Genomic DNA, 6394 nt, shown 5'->3' on the forward strand with positions numbered 1-6394 from the left:
CTTCTACTCCAAAATAAATGGCCTGTTAATTCCATCTGAAACAGAGGAGAGGTGATGGCTTCAGCAATGGGAGTTACGAAGTCTTCCTCTCTTGGCAGATAGGCTCTTTGAGTAGGAAGAGTCAGTTACTATCTGCCACTGGGGCTGGTGCACATGTGTATCAGGCATCATGTAACATTCATCACCTGCTCATTCTTGACTTGGAGGGGGAAGAGAACCTTTTCTAGCTTGTTCCTGGTGTCCGCCAGCAATATTATCCACCATCCATGGCTAGGTAAGGGTGTCTTGGAAAGCCAAATTCAAGTGTGAGATAAACACTGGCTTGTGCAAATCTACATACAAATGTCCTCAATCTATAGGTAGATACAAGGTATTTCAATTGCTTGAGTAAGCAGGAATTCACTGATATATATGTGGCCATTTCAGCCTAGAGGGACACAGCCTGGCAGTGATCAAGTTCAGGTCAGACACATTATATATTCCCACAGTTCCTGCAGCCAGAGACCAGCCTCAGGTAAGGTTGTGGGCATTCTTCTGCTCCATGCTCCTCATACCACATTATTTATTGTTCTTTATTTTGATAATAGGTCTATTGTATGTGGGGGAATTTACAGAACAGGAGAAAGACTGCATTTATGAGAGGAGAATGTAGAAGTGTTTACTTTGGCTGAGCCCTGAACTCAAATGAATTATTCTAGAAGATACCTGCTGCTTTGCTACCATAAGGTATTCTTCTTGCAGCCCTCCTGGAATAACCCTTGAGAATAAGAGAGAATGCAGGATGGGACAGAAAAAGAGGTCAAACTTTGCAGGGTTCATGAAGCTGTCTTTCTTCTTACAGCCTCACCAGTGACTTCCAAATTTGTGTGAGGTCAGAGCTGGGGCTGGCACTGATAAGGATGTGAGTGAATTTGTCTGCACAGGTGGAGCACAGGGATTGATTTTCTTTGGGTTGCATTTTCTAACTGACTGTGTTTCACCACTGATGTTCTTCAGGAAATGGAATGTACACACTGGGCCATCTTCAACATCATTTAAAATCAGCAGAGTTGCAATAGTGACAAATTTGGTCCTGTAATGTCAAAAATGGCTCCACAGCTTGTTTCTTTGACTGCTAAATAACCTTTCTTTCCACATCATTCTTCTTTCGGGGGGGAAAGATGTCTTATAGTGCCTGGAAGAGTGAGATTATCACAGGAGATACAGGTAATTGCAGGAAGGATCGTTGTATCTCTTATTTTGTCTAGAGGCACGTCGAGATACGAAGAAGTGAAACAGGTCACACAGCAGGTCACTGGGATTAGAATTCATGTCTCTTGATTCCCAGGCCAAGCCTTAATTTGGAGCCAAATTTGACTTGACAGTATCCTTTTAAGCCTGGAATTTTACAGGCTATAAAAATAAAATGATCAGTTCTGACTAGAACACCTTACTAACATTAACAAATGAGAAAAAAAAAAAGAAGGAAGAAATGGGGAAAAAAAGAATAGCATGGTTGTATTAATTTCATGGGTTGATCTCAGTCCAAAGAGACAAAAAAGTTGGAAAAGAACCCCAAACCTACAGAATATTTTCAAACAGAAGTCAGACTTTTATCCTTCATGATTCCAAATCATTTGAGATCTTTCACAGGTAATTTGAAAGAGTTGACATTTTCCCTACATGAAAGAATAAATATTTAATTTGCACTGCCGATCTCGGAGGAAGAATTCTAATCTTATTTGCTTAGCCTCAGCAGAGACACATCCCGCAAGATCTTCTGTAATTACTGCCTCAGTGTTACATACGGCACAAGTAATTTAATTAGGAGTCCCAAGGAGGAGGATCAGTCAAAAACAATACAAACCCAGTATTTAGAAAATGGGGTTTATGTCCCATCCACTTTTCTGGGTTAGTGGTTCCAAGGTGGCAAAGTTCAACAGCATCATAAGGTCAGTTCCCGGAGGTATCTGGGATAATGGTTTCCATAAAGACAAGCTGGTGGTCCCTCCTAGTTAGATGCCTGTCAAGTCCAAGCCACTAATGCTCTTTTGAAGCTACTAGTCATCTCTTCGGCAGCTTCTGTGGAAAAGTCAAGGGTTAAATGTATTTCTGAGGAAAGCAAAAACTTGCTTATCTGAAGGTGGCCCATATGAATGAGCCCAGCAGGCAAGATTTAGGCCAAATCTACAACAGTCATGATTACATGGCCTTGTTATTAGATTATATGTCCTTCTTCTGTCTCTCTAACCCAACTTTTGGGGTAATTTTTATGATTATTCTTGTTTCTAACACAGTTTTAATATCAGATGGGAATGGGGTATAGCAAAAATGATCACAGATTTGGAAAAAAATAACATGATCAAAGATGGAAAGAAATAGTTTTTTTATTCTGGAAGTAAAAAGATGGAGGGAAAATCAAAGAACTATCTTAAACTATCTTATATGCAAGGCCATATACATTGGCTAGGAAAAGCAGACCAATACTTCTTCCAGGAAAATGGGACAGGATTTCTTTGTGCTACTGAAAATAGTCACAGAAGCAGCAGAGTCAAGGATTGAGTATGTTATCCTGACACTGACACTTAGAATGGGTTCAGTGAATCTTATTTTAGAAATGCTTGTTTACTTTGACCGACTACAAAGGGAGCCTTAGGTAGGTAAGTTCATCAGTAGGTGTTTAAACAGCATCAGTTTACAGAGAGACAACGTGAATATTCATAGAATCATAGAATTATAGAATGGTTTGGGTTGGAAGGGATCTTAAGCTCATCCAGTTCCAGCACCCTGCAGGGACACCTTCCACTAGACCAGGTTGCTCAAAGCCCCATCCAACCTGGCCTTGAACACTGCCAGGGATAGGGCAGCCACAGCTTCTCTGGGAAACCTGTGCCAGTGTCTCTCCACCCTCACAGGAAAGAACTTCTTCCTTTTATCTAACTGAATCTCCCCTCTTTTATTGTAAAGCCATTCTCCCTTGTCCTACCACTACACGTCCTTGTAAAAAGTTCCTCTTTGGCTTTCTTGCAGGCCTCCTTTAGGTATATTGTCTTCGGGATATTGTTTGAAAAAAACTTTCTAGTGCCACGTGTAATACAGTGAAAGGATATGTCACTTTGGAGAAGGCATGGAACCTTTGTTATTAGAGTACAAGTTATATATAAATATTTGCCAGGGTAAAATTTCTATGTTTGATGCTTCCTTTGGGTGAGGTACACCTTATGATCTTTGAGACTTCTTTCAGATGGTTTTCTGAACCATCTTTCTTTGGGTGAGAATATGTACTCTGCAAAGAGAAGGGTTCAGAGATACTCATCCGAAGTTGACAGGAATTACAGAGCTAGGAGCAGAGATGCTGTTAAACATCTAACAGAGCACAGACCAGGGCTTACTGCCACAGTCCTTTTGTAGGATTTTAGGTGAGTCAGCAGGGGTCTGATTCAGTTGCTCACACATAGGGCCATTTGACATGTCCTCAGATAGTCTGGCCACTCACCAGCTCCTGAAGGTTTCCCATGGGCCTTCTGTCAGGTCTGTCAGCACTTTGTACATGTTGCAGACACCTGAAGGAACCCAGCTGGCTGCTGCTATTTACAGTCAGACAACAGAAACAAGCTCCTAAGATTCTTCTACAGCCAAGGAGAGATGGTACTTCCAGTGAGCATTGTTCTTCATGTAGTCAGTAAATCACCTGCTGAAGCTGCCTCTTGCTCTCCCTGGACTGTTGGTTTAAGAATTTATCTTGCCCTCTGGCTGATTTGGCAGACATGCAGAAAACACACAAGCCCAAATATTTCCTCTCTATCCAAAGTAGGACATTTCTTCTACAATGCACAATTTCAGTTCAGAACAAGCATGGAAAATCAAACAGGATCTGTATTTCAGAGAAGTGTGTATTGGTTTTCCATCACCTGAAATTTTTCATCTGCTAGACATTCTACTGATGTCACTGTCTCCACAGCAGCAAACTGGCATCACTGTGGGAGGATGGTGGATAAAGTCAGGGTTGAGATTTGCAGGTTCATGTAGGAGATAGATAGCTTTGAAAAAGCAACCAAACAGAAGAGAGGAGTGAAATTGGCCATACACACATGGACATCTTTAGTTCAAATGGAGACACTGACCTGTGTGGTCTTCATACAGCAAAAGGGAAGATTCAGGTGCCTAAATAGGCACCTAGTACCATTTGGTAGGCCATGGAGTGTCAACATGACCTCTAGCTACTCCTCCAGAGGGCTGGGTTACCTGTAGGTCTTGTTTGCATCTGCCAGACCCATATCAAACTCTCACCCTCTTTGGCATCTCCAGTGACCTTTGGCCATGGCTAGGCAGCTGATTTATGCCCATTTTCGACTTATAACAGAAAGCAGATGATTCCTGGTGACAGTTGCTTGCTCAAGTCACCCAAGAAGGCATCAAAAGAGGCAAAGAATTGGATTTCAGCTCTTTAGTTTTAGAGTCTTGGCTTGAAATACTGCTCTATCCTGCTTCTAGCTCTGCTGGGTCACATCTAAACATGTATGCTGGGCCTGCCCAGCTCCCCTCTAGGCCCAGGGTTTTACATCCCATGCAGGGCACTTTGAACTAATTCCAACCAAGTCAGAAAGAGACATTGTTTCCTGTTTCTACAACACAGCCCACTCCTTAATCCTTTTATCCAGCCACTATGGTGCCAACTTGTCCTTGTGTTCTTGTTTGACCTCATCTTGATTTTTTCATCCACAGGATCCATTTCTACCCCCTGCAGAAGGCATGTGCTTTAAACCAGTAAAATGGAGTGTCATGATAATGACTGCTACTGCTGAACCCAGGACATGGAGTTACATGCTTTTAGGGAAGAAACTCTTGCTCACGTGTGCATAAACAAACACACTCTACAGGTCAGCCTTTGCCAGTGGTTTCACCTCTTCCATTCCCCAACCGACTGCGATATTGAACAAGTCACTTAACCTCTCACTGTCTGAGTTTACCCAGCCGTAAAATGGGGATAAAAATACTTCACCTACCTCAGACAGGACATGTGGTTTAATTCCTTCGTGTTTTCAAAGTGCTTTGAGTTCCTGAGCTGGACAAGAATTGATTTAAATTTTCTCAGGTGACTAAGGTTTGAATGTCCAATTTGACATTAAAATGGTCTTTCTTGTGCTTGCTTGATTGCTTCAGCACCAGAATTTGCCAGGAAACCTTATGCAAACTGTTTGTTTGTGCTTTTTACTTTTAATAGGCAAAAAGATTTTTGTGACAGAGAGCACATATCTCAAATAATACAAATCATTGTGTATTAGAACCTGGTTGCTGAGATTTTGTCCTGTGTTGCTGTTGTCCAACCACAGGCAGATGCTGTAGCTTATCAGTTGGACACATAGCAAGATCCAATGATAAAGAGCTAAAGTTCAGAATATTCAGGTTCAACTAGATCCCTGATTTTTTAGAGTTTGGGTATTAACCACTAAAACCATTTCACAGAAAGGCAAACTGGATTTGCATCATCAAATGCCCTTCCAAAAGTGATGGCCCAGCCCAGGAAGAATATTTTAGAGGAACCGCACGGATGCTTGAACTCTCTATTACCTTAAGAGCAAGTTCAGACCTCTGGTGTGAACTCTTTTATTTCCTTATTAGCAAGTGTAATGGCTGCTGCTCTGTAAAAGCTCCCCTCCCACTTCCCACTACTTTTCCAGGCTGAAAGGTTAGGGATTACATGAGTAAATATGGCATTTTTATTACAATGACCCCTGATAAGGTAAGCAGCAAGTGTATGAGCTAAATAGAGATGGCATCTGAGAAGTACCAGGTAAAAAGAAACCTTCCCCTTCTGGACACAAAAGAAAGTGATTCTCCATCACTTACCAAAAAAGAAGACAGAAGCTGGCTGAAATAATTGATTTTCATCTGTCTTTCCCATTTTCCTCAACAGCTACATGAGTTTTGGAGGATATGCAGATACACCTCTATTATTTTTTCCCTCACTTTTCTTTAACATGCTTGCTTCATAACTTTTTTCACCTCATCTTTTCATCCCTCACCCCAACTTCTGCCATTCACTTTCACATTACTGTGCCCTAACAGCAAATTAGTCACCTAGTGCCAAAAGCAACATACATCACCCTGTGACTGCTCCTTCTGCTTCCACCCATGACCTTTATAAACAAAATAGCCAAGCGCAAACAAGAAGAGATAAGGGCTCATTTCAAACACACCATTCTTATTTGCTTCAGGTGTGATTTATAAAGCTGTCACTGAGTTCTGTTGGCAGCTGCTGATGCAGTAGGAAAAGTTGTTCCTGTATCTCACTCAGTGATGAGAAGTTATTTAACTCTTAAATTTCTGGACCAGACAGACACATCCAACTTCTGGACAGAGCACATCACTCAGGGGATCCATCAGGTGCTGCAGAAGATCAACAGACAGCATG

General features: G+C 41.7%; 1 long non-coding RNA gene across 1 annotated transcript; it reads right to left on the bottom strand.

The window, feature by feature from the left end:
* Positions 1 to 1664: 1664 nt before the first annotated feature.
* LOC136009221 (uncharacterized) lies at positions 1665 to 6082 on the bottom strand. Its single transcript, XR_010610409.1, has 3 exons — positions 5830 to 6082; positions 4986 to 5044; positions 1665 to 2061 (listed from the first exon to the last, which is right to left on the bottom strand). It is a non-coding gene; the product is annotated as an uncharacterized LOC136009221 (long non-coding RNA).
* Positions 6083 to 6394: the final 312 nt, after the last annotated feature.

Source organism: Lathamus discolor, chromosome 2 (assembly GCF_037157495.1).
Source record: "Lathamus discolor isolate bLatDis1 chromosome 2, bLatDis1.hap1, whole genome shotgun sequence".
NCBI classification, from domain to species: Eukaryota; Metazoa; Chordata; class Aves; order Psittaciformes; family Psittacidae; genus Lathamus; species Lathamus discolor.